The sequence below is a fragment of the Triticum aestivum genome, chromosome 1A (genome assembly GCF_018294505.1).
Source record: "Triticum aestivum cultivar Chinese Spring chromosome 1A, IWGSC CS RefSeq v2.1, whole genome shotgun sequence".
NCBI classification, from domain to species: Eukaryota; Viridiplantae; Streptophyta; class Magnoliopsida; order Poales; family Poaceae; genus Triticum; species Triticum aestivum.
This window is the reverse complement of record NC_057794.1, coordinates 176,633,726-176,652,952: the sequence shown is the minus strand read 5'-3', so window position 1 is coordinate 176,652,952 and position 19,227 is coordinate 176,633,726.

Below are 19,227 nucleotides of genomic sequence, written 5' to 3'. Positions count from 1 at the left end.
TAGGAGCTGCACATATCTCTTTCTCAGGGCATACTCAGATAGGTCAAGCTACGAGTAAAACCAACCCTCGAGTTTCCCCGAGGTGGCCCCGCAGGCTGCCTGGTTCGGACCAACACTCAGAGGAGCACTGGCCCGGGGGGGGGGGTTAAACAAGATGACCCTCGGGCTCCGGAAACCCAAGGGAAAAAGAGGCTAGGTGGCAAATGGTAAAACCAAGGTTGGGCATTGCTGGAAAAGCTTTAATCAAGGCGAACTATCAAGGGGTTCCCATTATAACCCGACCGCGTAAGGAACGCAAAATCTGGGAACATAACACCGATATGACGGAAATTAGGGCGGCAAGATTGGAACAAAACACTAGGCGAGAGGCCGAGCCTTCCACCCTTTACCAAGTATATAGATGCATTAATTAAATAAGATATATAGTGATATCCCAATAAGTAAATAAATGTTCCAACAAGGAACGGCCTCCAATCTTCACCTGCAACTAGCAACGCTATAAGAGGGGCTGAGCAAAGCGGTAACATAGCCAATCAACGGTTTGCTAGGACATGGTGGATTAGAGGTTTGACATGGCAATTTGGGAGGCTTGAAAGCAAATGGTAGGCATCGTAGCATTGGCATAGCAAAAGAGCGAGCAAACTAGCATAGCAAAGATAGTAGTGATTTCGAGGGTATGATCATCTTGCCTGCACAGTTGTCAGAGTTGACTGGATCCTCGAAAGCAAACTCAACGGGCTCCTCGTTAGCTAACTCATCTCCCGGCTCTACCCAAACAAGACAAATAAGCAACAAGGACACAAATCAACCACGTGCAACTCAAACAACATGATGCAAAGATGGTATGCTATGCGGGATGCGATGCGGGATGCATATGCAGGATTTGACAAGAGATGCATGACCCTGGCCTCAACTTGGGAATCCAAGTGTGCCACTGGAAAGATGAGATGAAATCGCTTGAAAACGATATAAAGAACGCCGGAATCGGAGTTACGGTTTGGAAATGGCAAGCAATTCAAATATGACACCGGTCTGCGATTTACAGCAAGTAGCCATCTAAATGCAACGAGATGAACATGCTACAGCACCCAAACATGACAACAAAATACATGGCAGGGATTCATTCAAGATGCTTAACAAAAGCCTAGCACTGAGCTACGGCCAATTCATCCATTAACAGGTTCAAACAAGCATGGCAAAAATGCATATGGCAAACAGATCTCAGACTTAGTGAAATTAACACTTGTCTGGAATTTCAGATCAGGTAGCACTCTTCGGAGCAACAAAACTACATGCTACAGGACCTTAACATGGCCAAGTAAAGCATGGAATTGAGCTACTCAAAGAGCTTAACAAAAGTCCCTTAGTGACCTTGAGCCAAAAGGGATCAGAAAATACAATTGCAAGCATGTGAACATGGCAAAAACATAAGCAGTTTTCATACTTAGTGAAAATTGGCACATGCTGAAATATATCTCAAGTAGGCATGTTTACGAGCTCGATGCACTCACTATGGAGCAAGTCATGATAAGCTAAGCAGACACCCATCAAGAATACACAAAATGCAAGCTAGACACGGCAAGAACAATAACATAGCATGCACGGATCAACTACAACATCATCGGCAAAATTGCGAACAAGTTGACAATCTGCCCAGATTCACAAAGTAGCAAAAGTAGAGCTCGATTGACTCAAGCTAGGGTGCTCCATAATTGCAAACAAAGACAAGGATGGATAGAGCACTACAATATTAACAAAACATCCTTACTGATCATCCTCAAAAGAGGCACGTATCACTAGGAAACAACATGAACATATGGCCATATGAGATAAACAGCTCAAGGACTTAGTGGAAATGCTAAGTCCCTGAAAACAGAATTGCCAAGTGCACCATTTTGCAAGCTCGTGCTAGTCACCACACACATCACAAAAATACATGGGTTGCACCTCTGGAAGGATGGCAAAAACCCTTAACAAAACATATGTAGAACTCATGGGCATATCATGCACACAATAGTCATGGCAAAAATGACAAATATCTAAATGGAGTAGCAGATCTGACAATAATCTCAAGTAGCTCTCTTCTAACAGCATTTCGGGCATCAAGATGATCTCAAATGAAAATGATGCAATGGAATGAAATGATGTACTCTCTGATATGAACATTTTGATATACTATATGCCCAAATCAGAGCTACGGATGCGGAGTTACAGCATGAACAAGAATGCAAAAAAATATGCAGACTTAGGAACAATTCGGGGTCAACCCTAGGGTTACTGTAGCTCCGATTCCAGATCTGGCGCACGGATCGAGGATCGCCAGGGTTCAAGAACTCGCCGGAGATGGAGGGGTCGCCGGACTTGGCGAGGCACGCCGACCGAAGGAGAGGAGGACGCCGGGGAGGCGTGGTGCGGTGGCGGCGGAGGGTCTCAGCAGCGCGGGGCGACGAGGAGGGCCGGGGACGGCGCGCGGCGGCGACCTGCGGCGGCGGGGTGACGGAGATCCGGCGATGGTGTGCGGCGGCGCCGGCGGCCGGGCGCGAGGAGGCGGGCGCGCGCGTCCACGGTCGGGTGGCGATGCGGGCCGGGGGACCCGGCCTAGGCTGCGGCGGGCCCGCGCGTGTGGCGGCGCGGTGATGCGGTCCCGCGGGGCGCGGACCAATGGCGTGGCGACACGTGGCGGCGGGGTGGAGATTCGGACGTGTCCGTCGGCGGGGGTTTGTCTAGCGGGCGCGATGGGGTGGATCTAGGGTTTTTTTTGGGGGGGGGGGGAAGGAGAAGGAGATTTTCGGGGGTGTCTATTTATAGGCATAGAGGGAGCTAGGAGATTCCAAATGAGGTGCCGTTTTCGGCCACGCGATCGTGATCGAACGCTCTAGATGATGGAGAGGGTTTAGGTGGGTTTTGGGCCAAATTGGAGGGGTGTTGGGCTGCAACACACACGAGGCCTTTTCGGTCCATCGGTTAACCGTTGGAGTACCAAACGAAGTCCAAATGGTATGAAACTTGACAGGCGGTCTACCGGTAGTAAACCAAGGCCACTTGGCAAGTCTCGGTCCAATCCGGAAATGTTTAATCCCCACACACGAAAAAAAGGTAGAAATGACCACCGGAGGAGAACGAAGCGCCGAAATGCAAAACGGACAACGGGGAAAATGCTCGAATGCATGAGACGAACACATATGCAAATGCACAGCACATGATGACATGATATGAGATGCATGACAACGACAACAACACACGGAGACAAAGACCCGAACTCGAGAAAATAAAATAACTTAACGCCGGAAATAGCAAGAGTTGGAATACAAATTGGGAAAGTCACATCCGGGGTGTTACAGATGCTCTTTTCGAAGAGTTTGTAAAATGGTTCGGACATGGGAGACATGATCTTTGAGAGACTTGCTAAAAACAAGGATATCATCGAAGTAGACCACAACAAACACACCAATGTAAGGGCGAAAGACATGATTCATAATACACATAAAAGTAACATGTGCTTCCGATAGACCCATAGCCATGACTAACCACTCATACAAGCCAAACTTGGTTTTGAAAGTGGTTTTCCATTCATCACCCTGTTGTATGCGGATTTGATATTAACCACTCTTAAGATTAGTTTTGGAAAATATAGTGGCACCACTAAGTTCATCAAGCATATCATCAAGGCATGGAATGGGATACCTATAATGAACGGTGATAGCATTGATAGATCTACAATCGGCGCACATGCGAAAGCTACCGTGTCGTTTTGGCACAAGAATGAACGGGATGGCACAAGGGCTCAAACTTTCACGCACTTGTCCATGGTCTATGAGATGCTTTACTTGCCTTTGTATTTCTTAGGTTTCTTCGGGGTTGATGCGGTAGGGAGCTTTGTTCGGAAGAGGTGCTCCGGGGATGAGGTCGATGCAGTGCTCGATGCCTCGTAGTGGAGGTAGTCCCAGAGGTAGCTCATCGGGGAAAACATTGTGAAATTCTTGCAAAAGAGAAGACAACACTAGAGGAAGAGTTTGTGGTTCATTGTCCTTGCACAAAAGGACGTAGTGTAGGACACTAGATGGGTTCTCGCATACTCCTCTTATCTCACTTTTGGTGGCAAATAGGACTAAGTTCTTCTTTTATCTCATCGTGGAGGAGTTTGATTTGGGCTTGTGGCGCTCACTCTCTTTTTGGTCGTTCGCTCTCTCACTATTATCTCCACGATGGGTGGCCTTCTTGTCGATGATCACTTGACTTGGAGACATGGGACGAAGTACGTACTCCTTTCCCTTCATCTTGAAGATTTAGTGGTTCATTCGGCCATTGTGGATGACTCCTCTATCAAATTGCCATGGGCGTCCAAGGAGAAGGTGGCAAACGGTCATTGGAACGACGTCGCACTCCAAAGTATCTTCGTAGGCGCCAATTTTGAAGGAGACTTGTACTTGATGCTCGACTTGGATAGTGCCGGAGTCGCTAAGCCATTGCAATTTTTACAGATGTGGATGCTTCGTCTTGGACAATTGGATCTTGGAGAAAAGTTCTTCACTTGTGAGATTATGAAAACTCCCTCCATCGATGATGACCTTGACGGATCTTCCATTGATGTCAGCCTTGGTGTGGAATATGTGGCATCATTGGTCTTCTTCTTGGTGATGTTGGAGAGTCAAGACCTTGGAGACAACAAGAGCGGGACTTGAATCTTCATTGCAAAAGACTTGTTCCTCTTCATCGTTCACTTGCCGGTGCATGGCGACTTGCTCAGGAGCATCCATTTCTCCTTCACTCATCGAGTCGTAGGTGCCATCATCATTGAGGATCATGGTCCGCTTGTTGGTGCAATAATAGGACTTGTGGCCTTGGCCTCCGCATGTGAAGCATTTGAAGGAACTCATCTTGACGGTCTCATCGGTCGGAAGGGATGATGATGAAGCACTCGTCTTGAAGTTGCTTGTAGTAGGAGGATGACTTGGAGTTGATGAAGCTTTCTTGGAACACGACTTGTCGACGTTGCTTGTAGAAGGCTTGGTAGACGTTATTGGAGTCGTTGAAGCTTGGTTGTTGGAGAAGCCGTAGGACTTGGATGAGAACTTGTCATACTTGAAATCGTCTTGCACTTGACGTTCCAATTTTGTAGCTTGATGCACAAGCTCGATGAGGTTTGAGTATGGTTGGAAGTCGGCGATCTTCTTGATGGGATGGTTGAGTCCATTCAAGAAACGTGCCATAGTTTTCTCATCATCTTCCGTAACGTTGGCTCTTATCATGGCAATCTCCGTCTCCTTGTGGTACTCTTCAATGCTCTTTGGTTCCTTGCTTGAGTAGTTGGAGTTTCTTGAAGAGGTCGCGGTTGTAGTAGGTAGGCACGAAGCGTGCTCTCATGACATCCTTCATTTGTGCCCAAGTAGTGACAGGTGCTTCACCTCTTGCCTCTCGGCGCTCGATAACTTGTTCCCACCAAATGAGGACATAGTCTTGGAACTCAAGGGATGCCATCGCAATCTTCTTATCTTCGTCATAGTTGTGCAAACGGAAGATTTTCTCGACCTTCAACTCCCATGAAAGGTATTCTCCGGGACCGTTGCTTCCATTGAACTTGGGCATGGTGAACTTGAGCTTGCCGTAGCATTGCTCTTCAATGTGTTGGGGTCAGGGATGATGAAGTCCATGTTGTTGATGATTGTCAAGCTTGTGTTGCTCTTGGTGAGGAGGGTTGTCAACCTCATGTTGCTCTTGTCGTAGAGGATTTCCATCGTCGTCATGCTCTTGATGAACTTGATGTTCTTGGCAAGCTTGTGGAGGAGCTTGTTGAGCTCGAGGAGGAACTTGAGGAACTTGACGATGCACGCGAGCTTGAAATCTTATTTTTTGAACCTCTTCATGAAGTGCTTCCTCTTGTTCACGAGCTTGTCGACCTCGGTTGGCTACGGATCGACTTGCATCTTGGAGGTCTTGTTGCGGCTCAAGTGCTTGAGCATCTCGCAATTGTTGCTCTTGACGTTGTGCCTCGACATCTTGTGCTTCTTGGTGTAGACGCGCTCGCTCTTCCTCTTCATGTTGGCATTGTCGTTGCCGTTCTCATGCTAGCGCAAAAGCCTCTTGGGTTTGACATTGTCGGTGCTCTTGAGAGTTGGTGTCGCGTAGAGGATTGAGGCTTTCTTGACGATCGTTGCGCGCGGCACGTCGAAGAGTGTTTGATGTCGGTGTACTTGAGCCGGAGAGGGTGAAGTCGGAGTGTCGACTTGAGCGGCTCCTTGATGAAGATGAAGTGGAAGAAGAGCGTTTGAGCAACAAAGCGCGAATCTCTTCCATTCTTGCGTCATTCTCTTGCATGTGATCGTTGAGCTTGTGGTCGAAGTAGTCCCTTGTACATTGCTCGGATAGTCGCAAGTCGGCGGTGAGGTTGTCGATGCGCTTACTCATTGCTTGTTTCTCTTGATTCAAAGCACGTTGTGCATCAAAGAGGTGGCTCTTGGTGACGTAGGAGTTCATGTCGTCGTCGTGCTCAATGAAGAGTGGGTTGGTACAAGTACTTGGCTTATCTATCATTCCAAGAGAAAATGTGAGTGGTAGAAAGAGAAGAACGAATACCAAATGTACCTTGACCGAAGTTGAAAGTGGATCAATGATCACTCCAATGTGGACAAGGAAATAGCATAATTGGTACCAATTCTTGTCGGTTTCTCACACCTACACAAGTAAAAGATTATGGTGGAGCTTGGTTAGGATGGTGGCACAAAATTTGATGCAATTGTAAGTGAGCTTCAGTAATGTTGGAAAAGATTCGCAAGATTGCAATGCAACAACTAGACCAAGCAATATAAGGTACACGGAAACACACAACAAAGAGATAAGCGGGGTCGTGCACCCAAGGTGAGCCAAAATGTGGAGTCCACAAAAATGCTCTTGTTGCACAACACTAGAGAGACGCTAGCATGATTGCACAATAGGCGGATACAAAGACTTGTGCACAACCTACTAAGCAAAAATGCAACAACTTCTATCCCAAGTATGCTCTATGCAAGGTGTTTCTATGATATGATCCAAGATGATCTAATATGACAATCTTAATGTTATATGATGCTATGGTTCTTTCTTAAAAGCTCTTTGCTTGTCTTTCCCTTTTGCTTAAAAGATTATTTGGCTCTTTGATGTTTGAGATCTTTTCTCATGCAATGCTTGATGAACCAAGATAGCAATTGTGTATGCGATGACAGCCTTGTGACACAAGAGATGATACCAAGATATGCAACAAGGATGTATGTATGCTATGGGAAGTATGATCACTAATGTGCACAAGTCTCGTTGCTGGCAATACTCAAAGGCTAGTCTCGATGGGTAGGCGACGCAAAGGAGTAATGCTATGATGGCTATCAATGTAATTGTAATGCCCTCGATGCGGCTATATCTCCCACGTGTCGAAGCACGACTTAGAGGCATAACCGCATTGAAAGCAATGTCGCAAGTGAGGTAATCTTCACACAACCCATGTAATACATAAGGGAAAGAGATACATAGTTGGCTTACAATCGCCACTTCACACAAATACATGAATAAAGCATTACATCGTCCAGATACAATCAAGGCCCGACTACGGAGCCAAAATAAAAGAAGACTACCCCAAATGCTACACAGATCCCCGATCGACCCCAACTGGGCTCCACTACTGATCGACTAGAACGAAACAACACAAAGAACAAAATCTTCATCAAGCTCCTCCTTGAGCTTGGTTGCGTCACCTGCATGGTCTCATCGGCACCTGCAAACTGGTTTTGGAAGTATCCGTGAGCCACGGGGACTCAGCAATCTCACACCCTCGCGATCAAGACTATTTAAGCTTATAGGTAAGGTAAAAGGTATGAGGTGGAGCTGCAGCAAGCGACTAGCATATATGGTGGCTAACATACGCAAATGAGAGCGAGAAGAGAAGGCAAAAGCATGGTCGAACAACTATGATCAAGAAGTGATCCTAGAACAACCTACGTCAAACATAACTCCAACACCATGTTCACTTCCCGGACTCCGCCAAAAAGAGACCATCACGGTAACACACGCGGTTGATGTATTTTAATTAAGATCAACTTCAGGTTTTCTACAACCGGACATTAACAAATTCCCATCTGCCCATAACCCCGGGCACGACTTTCGATAGTTCAAATCCCTGCAGGGGTGTCCCAACTTAGCCCATCACATGCTCTCACGGTCAACGAAGGATATTCCTTCTAGCGGGAAGACCCGATCAGACTCGAAATCCAGTTTACAAGACATTTCGACAATGGTAAAACGAGACCAGCAAAGCCACCCGAATGTGCCGACAAATCCTGATAGGAGCCAGCCCAGAGTTGCCCCTGGTGGCCACCGGCGGATGACAAGGTGGACCAATACTCAGAGGAGCACTGGCCTGGGGGGGTTAAAATAATGATGACCCTCGAGAGCGTGACTCCCAACGGAAAAGAAAAGGCTAGGTGGCGAATGGTAAAACCAAGGTTGGGCCTTGCTGGAGGAGTTTTATTCAAAGCGAACTATCAAGGGGTTCCCATTATAACCCAACCGCGTAAGGAACGCAAAATTCAGGAACATAACACCGATATGACGGAAACTAGGGCGGCAAGAGTGGAACAAAACACCAGGCATAAGGCCGAGCATTCCACCCTTTACCAAGTCTATAGATGCATTAATTAAATAAGAGATATTATGATATCCCAACAAGTAAACATGTTCCAACAAGGAACAACATCTCCATGTTCCAACAAGGAACAAACTTCAATCTTCACTTGCAACTAACAACGCTATAAGAGGGGCTGAGCAAAGCGGTAACATAGCCAAACAACGGTTTGCTAGGACAAGGTGGGTTAGAGGCTAGGTTCAACAATATGGGAGGCATGCTAAGAAAGTGGTAGGTGTCACATCATAGGCATGGCAAAAGAGCGAGCATCTAGAAAGCAAAGATAGAAGTGATATCGAGGGTATGATCATCTTGCCTGAAATCCCGCAAGGAAGAAGAAACGAGTCCATGAAGAAGATAAATGGACGTAGTCGAACGGGTCCTCACAAATGCGACATTACCGGAACCAACCCGAAGAAGCAACACCGGAAAGAAGCACACAACATAGTAAACAACCAACACACGAACATGGTATGATATGCGGGATGCGGTATGCGGTGCATATGCATGACTTGCAAAGGAATGATGGAACCTGGCATCAACTTGGAAATCCAAGAGTGCCACTGGAAAGGTGAGGTGATTTTGGTTGAAATCGATATAAAGATCACCGGAATCGGAAGCACGGTTTGAAAATGGCAAGCAAAACAAATATGGCACCGGTCTGCGATAATCAGCAAGTGACCATCTAAATGCATCAAGATAAATATGTTACAGCACTCAAACATGACAACAAAATACATGGCAGGGATCCACTCATGAAGCTTAACAGAAGATGAACACTGAGCTACGGCTAATTCTCTCAATAGAAGGTTCAAACAAGCATGGCAAAAGTGCAAACGATAACATGTTTCGGACTTAGTGAAATTAACACAAGTCTGGAATTTATCATCAGGAAGCACACTTTAGAGCATGAAAACTACATGCTACGGCAACATATCATGGCAAATAAAGGCATGGCATGAAGCTACTCAAATCACTTAACAAAAGTCCCTTAGTGACCTTGAGAAAAAGGGATCATAAAATACAATTGCAAGCATGTGAACATGGCAAAAACATAAACAGATACAGACTTAGTGAAAAACTGGAGCATGCAAATCAGTTAACGAGTAGGCATGTTTACGAGCTCGATGCACTCACTATAGAGCATGGCATCACAAACTAAGCATACACCCGTCAAGAATACATGGCATAGAAGCTAGACATGTCAAGAACAACAACATAGCATGCACGGATCAATAGCAACATCCTCGGCAAAATCGCTAACAAGTCAACAATCTGCCAGGATTCACTATATAGCAAAAGTAGAGCTTGATTGACTCAAGCTAGGGTGCTCCATAAATGCAAACAAAGACATGGATGGATAGATCACCACAATGTTAACAAATCATCCTTACTGATCATCCTCAAAAGAGGCACGGATCACTAGGAAACAACATGAACATATGGCTTAACGACAAAATCAGGACAAGGACTTAGTGAAATTCTAAGTCCCTGAAATCAGCATTACCGATTATGCTACTATGCAAGCTTGTGCTAGTCACCACAAATATCACAAAAATACATGGCATACACCCCTGTAAAGATGGCATGGCATATAACAAAACACATTTAGAGCTCAGGATCATAGCATGCACACAATAATCATGGCAAAAATGACAAAAGTCTATTTGCTGAAACGGATGTGACAAATTACTCACATAGCACTCTTCCAACAGCATTTCGGTCATCAAGATTAGCTCAAATGAAAATGATGCAATGAGATGAAACGATGTACTCGTCGAGACTAACATTTTGATATGCTACACGCTCAAATCGGAGCTACAGATGCAGAGTTATGATGCGTTGAAAAATGCAAAATATACCTAGGACTTGGTGGAATTCTCACCCCGCGAGATCTAGGGTTTGCACGGTTTTCAAAGCGACGGTGGATCTGGCCGGTGTTTGCCGGAGAAGGCACGGGGAGGCGGCCGTTGTTGGAAGGAGAGGTCGCCGGTGACGGTTAGACTCGCCGGAGGAGTTGGGGGCACCGGATTTGAGGCCGGGGAGGCCGGGTCGAGCAGGTCCGGCGACGACGTGCTCTCCGCCGCGGCGGCGGCGGCGGCGAGTCTTGCGGGGCGCCGGCGAGGAGCAAGCAGCGGCGGGGCAGCGCTGCTGCGGTGGAGCAGGGCGGAGTCGGCGGCCGGCGCCTCTCCGGCGAAGGAACGGAGACGAGGCGCGCGGTCGTGGTCAGGAGCAGGCGCGTGGGGCATGGGGCAGCTCGGGCCCGGAGCGGCTCGGGCGGGCCTCCCGCGGGCTCCGCGGGCCCGGCGGCACGGTGGGGCGAAATGGGGTGGCGCAGGCGCTGAGCTGGCGGGCGCCGATTGGCCTGGAGTGGCGGCGGGATGACGTGTCGGCGTCTGATTCGCTGGAGCGAGGTGGCTGGCTAGGGTGGACGCGTCCGGCGCGGACGGACATGTCTGGCGGCGCGGAGGGAGGAGTTTGCTAGGGTTTGAACTGCGCGAAAATTCAGGGAGAGCCACATATTTATAGGTAGAGGGAGCTAGGAGAGTCCAAATGAGGTGCGGTTTTCGGCCACGCGATCGTGATCGAACGACCGAGATGATGGAAAGGGTTTAGGTGGGTTTTGGGCCACTTTGGAGGGGTGTTGGGCTGCAACATGCACGAGGCCTTTTTGGTCCCTCGGATAACCGTTGGAGTATCAAACGAAGTTCAAATGGCACGAAACTTTACAGGCAGTCTACCGGTAGTAAGCCAAGGCCGCATGACAAGTCTCGGTCCAATCCGAAAACGTTTAACACCCGCACACGAAAAGAGGTAGAACGGGACACCGGGTGACATAGGAGCGCCGGATTGCAAAACGGACAACAGGGAAAATGCTCGGATGCATGAGACGAACATGTATGCAAACGAAATGCACATGATGACATGATATGCAATGCATGACACGCAAGCAATGACAAAGAAACAACAGCGAATAACTGGAGGACACCTGGCACATCGGTCTCGAGGCGTTACAACACTCCACCACTACGAGAGGATCTCGTCCCGAGATCTAGAATGGCACCAGAGGAAAAAGAAGAGGAAGAGGTGAGGTGAAACTAAGTTGCTTCTTTGACAAACGAGTGATACCGAAGAACCTTGAAAAGGTTAATCCATTGAAAGAAAGAATTCAACAAAGAAGAACAAAGTTGAAAGCACTCCTGTAGGGAAGATGAATAAGGAAGAACAAATTCGGGCAGCACTCCGAATGAAAAGAAGGAGGATTGAGTAAGAACTTGGTAAGATGAGAAGATACTTGATGAAATCACAACACACTGCCTCTGAAACTAATAGAATGGGACAAGGGGTAAGAAAGATCTCGGACAGCACTCCGGTTGAAAAGAAATACAAGGCTTGATAAGGCGAAAAGAACTTGAGCAAAAAGGACAGAACACTCCAGTTAAATGGATAAGCCAAAGAAAGAAGCATGATCTTGACAAAACAAAATGATGGGTTGAAAAGAGCAACATCGCAATGTCTCCGGAAGAGAGAAATAGAAGATAGATCATTTAGATAAAAGAATGTAGAATAAAAAGCCAACTTCTGCTACAAAAGATCTTGAAAAGGTATCCTTAGGAGAAGGGTCGAACGGAGTTGTTGGAAAACCAACAACGAAAAGGATAAGCTTGTTGTGGGCTTATGGAAAACATCTCATAACTATGAGGTGAAATTCCGCCACTAACGGAAACAACGGATTTTGAATTGATATGAATAAGGAGGAGAGAAACTATTTCACAGGGAGGATAAAAGAACTTGGGTCATTTATAAGCACCATAAGTAGCAACAATCCTTAGGGAAGGCTTTAGTTGAAATATAACCCAAGATAACTCCAATGAAGAGATTGATGGATTTAAAATACCCCATTCTCGATAACTTGTGAAACATGAAACATGAACTCAAATGATCAAGAATGACATAATACCATCTCCAATAATATAGTAGAAAGAATTGCACTCCGGATTGCATGAAGAAGAATACTTGAGCTCCTTAGAAAAGAATGTTGATGAACACTTCGAGAACAGATTAAGTCCTTGATGAACTATCATGTAGAACCTCCATGAAGAACTCCGTTAGACAAAAGAATGATCAAACGGAAGGAAAGAGAAGATGAAAACCTAAAGTGAATCCTTGAAATGATTTAGAAGGAGCTTCGCGACGAGACAAAGTAGAAAGGCTTGGAACTCCGGAAAAGAAAGATGAGCACTTGAAACTAAGAATTTAATTATTGTGAACAACCTCTGGAAGAAAATATTAACAAATGGATGAAACAAGAATAAGAATTACATTATGCTTGTCCTTCATCAATTAAATTAATGATCAACAATGGATTTGGCATACTACTTATTCTCGTCGAAATAACTAAGCGAGATATAGCGCAAACTTGAGAAGGTCTTCGACGAATCCACCGGTAGGATTGAAAATAGCAAATGAATTGATATGATAACAAGGTAAGAAGAATCTTGAACGAACCACCATAAGAATTGAAAATGAACGAAGAGAAGATAAAGAAACACCGGGAAGATTATAAAATGAACGAGGACGCTTGAGAGGATTTAGATACATGAGAGCGAAGAGATCACGAGCCGATTAGAGATCACTTGAACGAAGCCCCGGTAAGATTGGAGAATGATAACTGAAAGCTGAGAATGAATAAACCTGAATTGATGGACTCCAGATAGGTGAAAGGAATTCTCACAATCAAAACAATTATAAGAGGATGGCCTTGAACTAGAACCACGAATCTTGAAGAGAATGGAGCAAGATTGAGAGAAAATTCTTCTTCGGTCGTCAAAATCTGAGAATTACGATGAGAAACACCACCGTGAATTGTTGAGATACTCCGAAATGATAAATAGAAAGGTTGAACGAACGATGAAAAGGTTTTGACAGATCTTGGAGAAGATATTTGACTGATGATAATTCATTCTTACGTCAAACTTTGAAAGATTTGAGAATAGCTCCGGTAAAAATTGGAAGAGTCAGGTAAGATTCTGGGAAAAGACCTGTGGGTTAGGGCCCACTCAAAAGAAACACCGTTGAAAAGATTACTTGAAAAGAGAGGTTGCACCGGTTGAATTAAATGGCTTGAATGAGATAACATCCTCGCAAAAGCTTGAACGGATTGAGAATGGAAACGAATCTTTTGAGATATCTTGAGCACTCTAGAACAATTGAATAGCGAGAAATGACTGAATATAAGGTGCACCGGCATGAAAAACGTTTGAAACAAGGAAAAGAATGTGATCAAACACCGAAAGCTTGAATTGAATCCACCGGAGAAGAAAAGAATGAAGAATGATGAACTTGAGGCCCGTTAGAATCTTCATGAGAATCACCGGGTAAGAAGATTGAAGGGAAAAGAATGGAGAGACTTCTCATCCAAAAAAGGATACTTGAATAAGTAATCTGAGTCCTTGAAGAAAAAGGGTGGGAGGGTGGGAAAACAAAGAAAACTTGGGATGCATGAAACGAACACCATTGAGAAGAAATGATAATTGATCTTACTGATGTTGAAATGATCGGATCCACTTGAAGAGAAAACACGCTGGTTGAAAAGGGTTGACATGACAATCTCGATTACCAAGAAGGATTAGTATTCACATAGGAATATGAGAACACCACTTAGACAAGGGATGGAATCAACATTTGACTTGGAAGCAACTCGAATACCACAACTCAAAGCAAAACAAAGATTGGCTTGCGGAATAAGCCGGAACAAACATATGATAGAGATTTTGTCCGAAGTTTTTGTGGTGGGGCCTACACGGGCTCGATCGTACAACACCATCATGTACAAGGCAGTGCACATGACATACGAAGCGTCCCCGAGTCGGCATAGCCAAGGACTCTTTAAGAAACAACGAGACCACTTTAAAACCAACCGTGGATAGGCGGACCACTAGATGTCGAACCCCAATTTCATATCATACATCCGTCGGAAAGAAATCCTAGGAGCTACTTGAATTCCCACTTATAAACTCCCGAAATTTTCCGGTTATGCAATCACGTGTTAGGGATATAGGGGAAGCATAATATCTCACCCAAATCTAGCAAATCCTACATCTAGCTGTATCCATCCTTCAACACATAACCAAGAAAACTTCGGAAATCGTCTACCTCAACCTTCGAAAAGCATCTGTTATACGAGTTATGGCAATACTCTGGAACTCCCGCCCCAGTACTGGGTGGCATCGAGGTTATCTCACCAACAACTGCATAAAAGAGATTTTCGATGTCGGCAAAACTAATCTCAGGTATTCCAGAACTGGAATGATAAAATTGTGACGACAACACCTCGGAGCTCAACTCCCCAGGACACTGCCACAACCCCTAAATGACAGGAGGCACCAAGAACAATGTTCTCGTCACAAATCGATCAGAACGATTCCAAGATACACGCGTGATCCTATTTTTTTTTTGGTGAAATTTGAGAAGAGAAGATTGAAAACTCTACATCAGGATGCCTCACCAGAGCGACGAAGGGACTGGGGAGTAAAAAGAATTCCTAACTCTCCGATATATATAATCCTAAATGACTCAAAACATTTTTTTCTAGACTCAACAACGCCAGCTATTTGATCAAGCAGGGGGCTCCTAAGGTCGGGGAAGGCTCTGATTACCAACTTGTAACGCCCTCGATGCAGCTATATCTCCCACGTGTCGAAGCACGACTTAGAGGCATAACCGCATTGAAAGCAATGTCGCAAGTGAGGTAATCTTCACACAACCCATGTAATACATAAGGGAAAGAGATACATAGTTGGCTTACAATCGCCACTTCACACAAATACATGAATAAAGCATTACATCATCCAGATACAATCAGGGCCCGACTACGGAGCCAAAATAAAAGAAGACTACCCCAAATGCTACACAAATCCCCGATCGACCCCAACTAGGCTCCACTACTGATCGACTAGAACAAAACAACACAAAGAACAAGATCTTCATTGAGCTTCTCCTTGAGCTTGGTTGCGTCACCTGCACGTTCTCATCGGCACCTGCAAACTGGTTTTGGAAGTATCTGTGAGCCACGGGGACTCTGCAATCTCACACCCTCGTGATCAAGACTATTTAAGCTTATAGGTAAGGTAAAAGGTATGAGGTGGAGCTGCAGCAAGCGGCTAGCATATATGGTGGCTAACATACGCAAAAGAGAGCGAGAAGAGAAGGCAAAAGCACGGCCGAACAACTATGATCAAGAAGTGATCCTAGAACAACCTACGTCAAACATAACTCCAACACCGTGTTCACTTCCCGGACTCCACCGGAAAGAGACCATCACGGTAACACAGCAGTTGATGTATTTAATTAAGATCAACTTTAGGTTTTCTACAACCGGACATTAACAAATTCCCATCTGCCCATAACTGCGGGCACGGCTTTCGATAGTTCAAATCCCTACAGGGGTGTCACAACTTAGCCCATCACAAGCTCTCACGGTCAATGAAGGATATTCCTTCCAGCGGGAAGACCCAATCAGACTCGAAATCCCGGTTACAAGACATTTCGACAATGGTAAAACGAGACCAGCAAAGCCACCCGATTGTGCCGACAAATCCTGATAGGAGCTTCACATATATCGTTCTCAGGGCACACCGGATTGTCCAAACTTCCGGTAGGCCAGCCCAGAGTTGCCCCAGGTGGCCACCGGCGGCTGACAAGGTGGACCAACACTCAGAGGAGCACCGGCCCAGGGGGGGTTAAAATAATGATGACCCTCGAGAGCGCGACTCCCAAGGGAAAAGAAAAGGCTAGGTGGGGGTGCCTCGGCAACTGCCTGACTTCACAAGTCCATGCGACATACAAGGGAAGCCATCATTACCTGTGATCATGGGGGTGCTTGTCGGCCTTCTCGTGCTATAAATGGGGAGGGGGCAGAGCCCCCGTCGCTCATCTTATCCCATTCCACTCTCTTCTTCTTCCTCTGCTCTGCCATCGACTCTAGTGGCGCCGTCGAAGAGGTTCTCTGCCGCGGAGAAAGGAAAGGCCCTTCGCGAAGGGCCCGGCTCTCCGGCGCCTAAACGGGGACGTGGTCGCCCCCACAAGCACACCTCAACTCCCGCCGTAGCCCCCTACTCCCAAGGTGGCGCCGCTGCATGTGGCAGGGGTTGATCCAGTCGTGGTAGCCCCGTCGATGAGGGGAGACGTGTCGTGGTCGCACGGCCTCCCCGACCATGCTTCCACTCAGCAGAGGTGATGCCGGAGTTCGTTGTCTGGTCGGTGGATCCGGCCTGCAACTGGCTCCACCTTCTTCGCTTCTTTGTCAACAAGCTGCCGTGTAACACCCCGGACATAATTTACCTTATATGTATCCCAACTCTTGCCGTTTCCGGCACTAAGTTATTTTATTTTTTCTTGGGTTCGGGTTTTTGTCTCCGTGTGTTGTTGCCTTTGTCATGCATCTCATATCATGTCATCATGTGCATTGCATTTGCATACGTGTTCGTCTCATGCATCCGAGCATTTTCCCCGTTGTCCGTTTTGCATTCCAACGCTCCTATCTCCTCCAATGGTCCTTTCTACCTCTTTTCGTGTGTGGGGGTTAAACATTTCCGGATTGGACCGAGACTTGCCAAGCTGCCTTGGTTTACTACCGGTAGACCGCCTGTCAAGTTTCGTGCCATTTGGACTTCGTTTGATACTCCAACGGTTAACCGAGGGACCGAGAAGGCCTCGTTTGTGTTGCAACCCAACACCCTTCCAATTTGGCCCAAAACCCACCAAAACCTCTCCCATCGTCTAGAGCGTTCGATCATGATCGCGTGGCCGCAAACAGCACTCAATTTGGAGCTTCCTAGCTCTTCCTACCTATAAAACTAGGTCTCCTCCAAAAATTCGCGGATCATTTCGCACCCTAACCCTAAAATCCGCTCCTCCGCCGCCGGACATGTCTACCTCCTAGCCGGACGTCGCCGCTGACCACTCCCATGACGCCACGTGGCGCCCCCGAGCCCACATCGCCGCCACTCCCCCGCGCGGCCCGGCGAGCCTGCGGGAGGCCCGCCCGAGCCGCCCACCGGGCCAGTGGACCGCGACACCGCCGCCCTTTAACCTCCCGAGGCGCGCCGCCCTCTCCTCGCCGGCGCTCGACGCCGACCGGCCGCCGCTGCCTCACCTCGCCTCCGCCGCCCCGGCACCATCGCGCGCTGCCTGAGGCCACCTCGTCGTTCGAGCCCGCCGTCACCGCCTCCTCGCCGCCCCTCGTCGCCGGCAAGCGCCGCCCCGGCCTCCTCTTCTTCAACTCCGGCGATTCTCCGGCGTCTATAGTGCTTTCGGCAAACCTCGGGTTCCGTGCAGATCTGGATCCAGATCTGAGATCTTATTCTACTCGGTTGACTTTTCCCCAGAGAACCCTAATTTTTTGCATTTTTGCACATGCTATAACTCCACATCCGTAGCTCCGATTTGCGCGTGTAGCATATCAAAATGTTAGTCTCAACGAGTACATCATTTCATCTCATTGCATCATTTTCATTTGAGCTCATTTTGATGCCCTAAATGCTGTTGGAAGACGGCTATGTGATAAAATGGTCAGATCTGTTTCATCAAATAGATATTTGTCATTTTTGCCATGATTAATGTGTGCATAATATGCTCCCGAGCTCTACATGAGTTTTGTTATATGCCATGCCATCTTTACAGATGTGCTTACCGTGTATTTTTGTGATATGTGTAGTGACTAGCACAAGATGGCAAAGTAGCGTAATCGGTAATGCTGATTTTAGGGACTTAGAATTTCACGAAGTCCTTGTCCTGATTTTGTCAGTATGCCATATGTTTATGTTGTTTCCAAGTGATCCGTGCCTCTTTTGAGGACGTTCAGTAAGGATGATTTGTTAACATTGTGGTGCTCTATCCATCTATGTCTTTTTTTGCAATTATGGAGCAACCTAGCTTGAGTCAATCGAGTTCTACTTTTGCTATTTCATGAATCCTGGCAGATTGTTGACTTGTTAGCGATTTTGTCGAGGATGTTGCTATTGATCCGTGCATGCTATGTTGTTGTTGTTGCCATGTATAGCTTCTATGATATGTATTCTTGATGGGTGTATTCTTAGTTTGTCATGCCATGCTCTGTAGTGAGTGCATCCAGCTCGTGAACATGCCTACTCGTTAACTGTTTTGCATGCTCCAGTTTTTCACCAAGTCTGAGATCTGTTTATGTTTTTGCCATGTTCACATGCTTGCAATTGTATTTTATGATCCCTTTTGGCTCAAGGTCACTAAGGTACTTTTGTTAAGTTCTTTGAGTAGCTTCATGACATGTCTTGCTTTGCCATGTTAAGTTCCAGTAGCATGTAGTTTTCATGCTCTAAAGTGGGCTACCTGATGTTAAATTCCAGACTTGTGTTAATTTCACTAAGTCTGAAACCTGTTATCGTTTGCAGTTTTGCCATGCTTCTTTGAACCTGTTAATGGATGAATTAGCCGTAGCTCAGTGTTCATCTTTTGTCAAGCATCATGAGTTGATCCCTTCCATGTATTTTGTTGTCATGTTTGAGTGCTGTAGCATAAATATCTTGATGATTTTAGATGGC